We start from the raw sequence: 8,384 nt of genomic DNA on the forward strand, positions 1-8,384 counted from the left end.
ATCAAGTCCCATATCAGGCTTCCTGCATGGAGCTTGCTTCTCCCTCTGCCTGTGTTTCTGCCTCTCTCTCTGTGTCTCTCCTGAATGAATGAATGAATGAATGAATGAATAAATAAATAAATAAATAAAATATTTTAAAAATAAATAAGTAAAAAATTCAAAATAGGTGAAACTTATCTATACGGAATTTCATCTTAGCCGTGGTTGCCCATTGAGACAAAGTTAGGATTTCTGGAAAGGGTCATAAAAGAACTTTCTGAGGTGATGGGAATGTTCTATGTCTTGGTTGCTCTGGTGCTTACATAGACATATTGACTTTAAACAACTCATCAACTTATATACTTAAAACACTTTTGATCTATATAATTTGAAAAGTTTATCAACCACATAAAGTTGCTATCATAAAAATACATAGTTGATTAATATACTAATTCAACACGTTTTTATGTGCTAGACATTTAAATTAGCTTTGGGGACATACCCCTTCAATTTCCATTCCTCACATTTATAAGGTTTATGATTTAGTAGACACAAAAAGTGCCAAATCTAGTAGAAGAAAAAATATAAGGGATAAGGGCAGCCCCAGTGGCGCAGCTGTTTAGCGTGATCTGGAGACCCTGGATCGAGTCCCACATCGGGCTCTCTGCATGGAGCCTGTTTCTCCCTCTGCCTGTGTCTCTGCCCGCCCCCCTCTCTCTCTGCATCTCTATGAATAAATAAATAAAATCTTAAAAAAAAAGAAAAATATGAAAATCATTTCAATTTACAATGTACTTGCTATGATAGTCAAGTTTTGGCACAAAGGGAGGGATAATCAACTTTCATGGCTGAGTCAGTGAAGGATTTCCCAGAGCAAAGGATTCTTAAACTGGGACCAGAAGTTTATTTACCAGGATTTTGTTGGTTACTTTTATTTTTTACTTATAAAATGTACATACACATACATCCTTGCTCTGTCAGTGGAAAGAGCCTAGAAGAAAGGACATCCCAGTAGCTATAAGCACATTTAGTTCTAAGATCTTGGCTCCTAAATTCATTCTCCAACAGAAAGAATCAAGGCTCTTGGGAAAATGTCTGAATTTAGGGTTGAAGCAGGTAATAAATAAGATGAACCTGGAACATCTTGTGAGAAGTCTAAAACAAACAAACAGACAGACAAACAAACACCAACAGTAACATAAACACCATGTTGGGAAAATGCCCAAAATACAGAGTGACCAGTTGAGAGCACAGGTAATCAGGTAATGAAAGTGGCACTTTGCTTCTCTGGACTTCTTCCCAAAACTGTATAAACCCAGCCTCATAATGAAAAAAACACCAAAAAAAAAAAAATTAAAAAAAAAATAAATAAATCCCATTGGAAGGACATTTTACAAAATACCTCACCAGTACCCTTTAAAACTGTCAAGGCCATCAAAAGCAAGGAAAGTCTGAGAAACTGTAACTGCCAAAAGTAGTGTGGTATCTTGGATGAAATCCTGGAGTAAAAAGAGAACACTAAGTAAAAACTAAGAAAATCTGAATGAAAGACTTTAGTTAATAATGTATCTATGGTGGTTCATTAATTGTAACAAAGGTATCATACTTACATTAGATATTAATAAGAGAAGAAATTAGGTTTGGAGTATTTAGAAACTCTATTATTTACTCAATTTTTCTGTAAATCTGAATCTGTTCTAAAAATAATCTCTTAAAGAATGAATGCATAAAGGCATAGATATATGAAATTTTAAGTAGTTCCATATGTCTGGAAGATGTAGTATGTCAAAGAGAGTGACAGGAAATGAAGTTAGAAGAATAACCATGGTGTTATTTCATCCCTTGTTGATTCTATATGCCATGCTAAGGAATCCGGACTTGATTCTCTGTAAGAATTTAATTGGACAATAACATCACAGAAACAGAAATAAGGATGTTTGTAAAATTTAACCTGAAGCTGATCTTTGTAAGAAATCTGTGCCTTGATGCTGCCTTTCTACTAAATAATTATTTTGTAAAATTATTTAGCACAACTAGAAGGGTATAAAAGCAGGTGAATTAGGTCCCAGCTGTGATATAGAAGAATCAGAATCCATTCAGAGTTCAAAACATAGTAATTGTTATTGTTTTATTTTGTTTTGTTATGTCTTTTTGTTGCCAATGACATTCCAGACAAACTGCTAAACTTTTAAGATATAGCAACAAACTTACAGCTCATGCTCTAGGTGTCATTACTTTTCAGTAAAAGATCAAAGACTTGAACTCATAACCTCATCTAATAATTATCATAAGTATTTGGCATTTAGTTACATATCTATTATGTGCTAGGCCTTCATATGTATTTTTTCTACTTATTTCAACAATCTCCTGAAGGTTATTTCTATTTTTCAGACAATGAGACTCAGGCCCAAAGAGGTTGACTGTTCAAAATCAAAATGTGAGTCAGAAGGACTCTGAAAAGAGAATCAAGAAATCAGTAAAGAAAATTTCTCTGCAGGCACACCCTGATGTGTTCCCAATTTAACTTGGTAGAGAATTGATGTCCTTGTACTTCTGCAAACTCGATGCACTTTTGACACAAAGACAGACCAAAGACTGTCTGAGAATTCTGTGTAGGCTTTAATGCTATACTGTAAAGCTATAGAGAAAATTTTAGTTTGGAAATTCCCACTTGGGAGAGTCCTTGATTTTAATATCTTCTTTTAAAATAGTGCCTCATTGACCTGCAAGTGAGAAAGCCCTATCTGGACTCCAGTTGATCAAAACAATGGCTGGACCAACATCATAAGCAAGGTAGGTCATTTGAACTGGAAGATACAATCATGTTAACTTTATCAATGCAGGTTTGGAGGAAGAGGCTCTGTATCATGCAAATGAGATAAACCAGCCCAGTGAGCTCAGTGTAGGAAAAGTATTTATGGTTAAGGTAAAATAACTTACACTGCCATTGGCCACACCACCAAGAGAGCATTTCTCAGAACTGTCAAAACTTCGGGGTTGTTTACATACATTGCTGAGGGATATATAATTTTAAGGTCATCCCCTGTCTCCCATGTGAAATAGTGAAGTGTGTATTGCATGGAATTGATTGCTTGAGACAAGATTCTTAGATAAGCTTGGAAGGTTTGAGTTCTGATGGATTTATGCAGAAATAGCACATGGATGCAGGACGGGTTGGGCAGCTGAAATTCCTGATTAAAATCAAAAGTGATCCTATGCTGAAATTTATCCTGGGCAGAAATTGAAGTATCATGGAACAGTTCGCAGAAGTCATACTTCTGATATAAAATATTCTATAACATAAGTCAGTTGGCTTTCATGGTTTCCCAGAAAAATATTTTCTCCACACACACCAAAAACAGATCTTTCAGTAATATTTCCGGATTTCACATTTCATTTAAAAATCTGGATCCTGTGGAGCACTTATATCTTAATTTCCTGTGATATTTTTCTTGACACTTGAAAATGAAAGTACTTTAGACTTATTTTAAATATATTTTTTCTGAATACGAAATCAACTTTGAGAATTAATTAAACACATATATGAGTTGGACCACACTAATTTTTATTATACTTAACTAGTTTTCTTCTATACATACTACTGAATGTTATAGTTCTAGGTGAATTTATTAAATGCCTTTGTAGCTTTTGTTATGATTTATGGAATTTTTTCTTTAATTATTTGATTTAATAAGCTATGTTAATAGATTTCTAGTAATGAGTCCTTTGAACTACTGAAATGAGCACTATTTAAAATACTACTAGCTTGTTACACTGTATAGTAATATTTTATTTCAAGAAATGCCTTTTTATTTGTAATGGGGCTGATATATAATTTTATTTTTGTACATTTGCTAGGTATAAAATTTTTCTGTTAAAATTTTGCTAACTTCATAAGGTAAATGGAGAGTATATAAGTCAGTATAGGTGAGTTTATATCCTGCAAAAACAAATAAAAGTTTGATGGATCAAAGTAGCAAATCTGTGAATCTGAAAATATTGGCCCAATATTTTACTACATTTTAGCATTATCTATGCTCTTGAGGTGTGTGTGTGTTTGTGTGTGTGTGTGTGTGTGTGTGTGTGTGTGACTCAAATGTTTAATTTGGTCTGTAAGGTTTCTGTTGAATGGCCTCTAGGATAGTTGTCCTTATTTTATAGATAAATATTTATTTATTTTCTAAGTTACAGCTGTAAGCCTCCTTGTAAAGGAAGCTTGGATTAATCATCTAAGCAAAAATTAAGTTGCTATGTGAAATTTTCTATCAAAATTGTCAGCTTTTCATCTTACATACCTGATATCTTCGGCCTATCAATCTCCTTTCAGTCAGAAAAGAGAATGTGTCTACTTGATCTAGGCAGCTGATGGCAACATCTAACAGATGATTTCTGATGCCACACTGTCTGGGTACACTTCAGACATCATACCTATTTACTATGTATCTTGTATCAAACAAGTTTTAATGAGAGGGGACTTAATTCAATCAATAATTTAGGAGATAGTAAAAATCTCCCACTTCATGTCTTAGGTCTCACGAGCCAGAAACATATCTTTTTCATAAAATCTTTATGTCTGTTGGGCCCAGAAGGTAATAAACATTTGTTGAAAAATCCACACTTCTCTGTTTTTCAAGCTCTAACTCTAGCAGTGAAGTATTTTCAATACGTTGAAGAAGTTACACTTTGGGTTTACATAGAAGGGATCAGGAAAAAAAATCAATTTAACTTTACATAGTCTGCTTTTATAGCCTATATAAGCTATATACTGGAGCCTATATACTGGGTTTTATCTAGTGTCCCTAAAGCTTACAACATTAAAAATATTTAATTAATATCTATTTCCTAATGACACATAAAATGCATCACTTCTTGTATTCTGTTGCAAGAAAAATAAGTGTCTCTTCAGATAAAAAGCACACTACAATTAATTGAGTTCCATTTTTATTTTGCTTCTAGAAAATTTTGAACCAAATCAGTACTTACAAAATTAACCTATTCACATTACAAAGTGACATCCACGAATTTGCTTCTACCAGTCAGCTTTATTTTAATTGCATTTCTAATTTTCTTATGTTTTATTTTCTTAAATGTTCTATCCTAGCATAAAGGATGTTAGTAAAATAAATCAATCACAGAATTCAGCTAAAAGGTGTAGCGGCATCAGAGTGATAACATACAACTGATAAAATTTCTGAGAGGTATTCAATGTCTTCCCTTTTCCTTACCTATCTGTGTTTAGGGTTTTTAAAAATAGAGTTGTTTTATAGTCTTGTCAATAGCGATGTGATGGCAAATGCACAATGACCAGCTTTTGGGGGACCAAAGAGCCCTGCTTTGTGGAATCTAATGGTTTCAAGCTATGAAGCCACTGAACACAGTCTTGGAAAGAAATGCTCAGGAGCATATACTAGTTTATGGTATTTCCACCATAAAGAGGCAATAGACATAAATTGTTTCAAGAGCATTGATAATACTGAAATGTGGTAAAAAATAGGAAATGATGAATTTTTAGAATGTATTGTCTTTGTTTTAATATAATTTTATTAGTTCATATAATTTAGTATTTAATCATCGGTGTATCAAACTGGCTCACAAAAATTCTAAAAATTTAACTATCTGCACTGTGTCAGTCCTAGCACATAAAAGCCCTTATATATCAGTATAAGTGTTTTAAATACCTTCTGAATAACTGGGTTTACACTTTTGCAAGTGTTGACCCAAATTTCCAAAATTGTCCTTCAGTTCACTTGCATAGTGACTACCACAGTTGTTTTTTTTTTTAATTTTTTTTTTAATTTTTATTTATTTATGATAGTCACAGAGAGAGAGAGAGGCAGAGACACAGGCAGAGGGAGAAGCAGGCTCCATGCACCGGGAGCCCGACGTGGGATTCGATCCCGGGTCTCCAGGATCGCGCCCTGGGCCAAAGGCAGGCGCCAAACCGCTGCGCCACCCAGGGATCCCCACAGTTGTTAATTAGAATGAAATTTAATGACTTATCACTCTTTAGGTATGAACCCCAAAGTTTTTCTCCATTCTTTCAAGTAATTTAGAGAAGGTAAATTAGCTAAGATTATTATCAGTTTGTCATCTTGTATTCATTCTGAAGGAATTGCGATAATGGAGTCTCTGCTTTGCACACAGGCTAGGAAAAACACAGTGCTAACAATGAAAGAAAATCCATCTCTAAAGGACGATAAATATAATTTTAGACACTAGCCTTCTTTCAGGGAACACTACAGTTGGAAAAAAGGAAGAGGGCAAGATAATTTTCAGTATGAAGGATGACGCTTCACTGTCAGTGTCTGAATTTGGATAGGGAGTGAGAAGCAGGGATTCACTATTGGCAAAGTCCTACCACTTTTCCATGTTTCCTCAGGTTGGCTCCATACAACTCAAATACTCAGAAAAAGGAAGGTCTGTCTGTTGGAGATGGATGCCAGGCAGGGAAGCTGGTGGAATCATGTTAAGAAAAGAAAGCTTCTAGTTCAACATGATTAGACACCTCCTTTGAAGCTCCACTAGATTAATAGCTTTTTAAGGATGTGGCGACAAGTGTTATCACGTGAAACTTCCAAAACCAGACTTAGTGTTAGAAAATATGCTGTAGGGAACTGTTCAAATTTAGCAGGGGAAATACTAGATGACCTAATAAGCCATTTCCTCCTCCAGATTCAGCAGTACTATAATTCATGTATTTGGCTCAATTAGAGCCGAAGGTCACATAAGGTTTTTAAATCCTGTATTTTTTTCTAGGTGCACATAATGTCTGCTTCTAAAGACTAAATATTTTTAATGCTAAAATTTTCAGAACTACAAAATGTCTACTATTTACCATAGGGTTTGAGGCATTCTTACAGCTTACCATTATTTTTATTGACACTTTAAATGCGGGGAGTCCAGCTATAAGATTTACAGTTTCTTTTTCTTTTTCTTTTTTCTTTTAGATTTACAGTTTCTAATGATAGTACTTTAAAATTATTGCTAAAATGTTGTACAGGAAAAGCGTCCAGTTTTTATTCAATTGTTTTATTTTTAAAACAAGTTGCTTTTTATAAGAATGGTTTATACAAACATCACGTCCACAGAAGCAAAGTAAAATGTAGAAGTGGGCTATAATAAGATCATACCAAAATGTGCTTTTCTTATAATTATATGGCTTAAACATATGGCTATATAAAATGTATACTTTTATATTTCCACCTTAATTTATCTGGATAATAATTTCAATCATATTCTTTATTTAGAATGGATACCATGAGAAGGAATTTCTAAATCTTGGGAGGGGGAAAGGAAGAAGGAAGGAAGGAAGGAAGGCAGGAAGGAAGGAAGGAAGGAAGGAGTGAGTCATCGCACGGATGATGTCTACTGGAAAAAGTTTTAAAATGAATGACTAGAATATCACAACTTTCAGGTCCTTAAGTTTCTTCATCTATGGAATGTGAAAAATAAATTTAAAAAATGGTTTGAGTGATCTCTAGGGTTTTTTTTTCCAGATCGAAATTATCATTCCTAATATGAATACACCGAATATCATATCAAAAACCACAATCAGGATCCCTGGGTGGCTCAGCAGTTTAGCGCCTGCCTTTGGCCCAGGGCGTGATCCTGGAGTTCTGGATCAAGTCCCACCTCTGGCTCCCTGCATGGAGCCTGCTTCTCCCTCTGCCTGTGTCCCTGCCTCTCTCTCTCTCTCTCTCTCTGTGTATGTGTGTGTGTCTCTCACGAATAAATAAACTAAATCTTAAAACAAAGAAACAAACAAACAAAAAAACCCACAATCAATTGAATTACTATTTGCCTTTGAAACACCAATACGATACTAGTAACACCAAAACTACATGAGCCCCAAGCCCCTCTATCTCTGCTAGGGGTTTTTCTCTCTTTCTACTAGGAACATGGGAAAGTTATGAAAGTTACATATACTTATTCTTCTTCTTTTTAATAAACCTACAACTAAATTATTTTTCAATTTATTACAATCTTTCTGTCTCTGCCATCCACTAAAACTGCTTCTGCTGACACCATCCATCACTTTCTAATTCCCAAATCTAGTGGACATTTTTTATTTCTTTATGGGATTTAATAATGGTGGTCCTGTCTCTCCTTATTGAAACCCATTCTTGCCCTGACTCCCTTTTCATTTTTGTGTTCCTGAAACCCACCCTATACTAGCCGAGATGGGCTCCATGTGACTGCTCTTTGAATAAATGCAGTGCTCGGAGTAACTTTCCTTCCCTTCAATATAGTTTTGGTCACATCACCAAAGATATGCTTTCCCTATGCATTACTTTAGTATTCCACAGTTATACCCATAAGCTAAAGAGTAAGAGGTACCTAAGTGACCTTTCTGGTTTTGCTTTTTATAACTCAGGATTTGGATATTTTTTTCCTACCAGCTTGGA

This window comes from Canis lupus, chromosome 12 (genome assembly GCF_003254725.2).
Source record: "Canis lupus dingo isolate Sandy chromosome 12, ASM325472v2, whole genome shotgun sequence".
Lineage (NCBI taxonomy): Eukaryota > Metazoa > Chordata > Mammalia > Carnivora > Canidae > Canis > Canis lupus.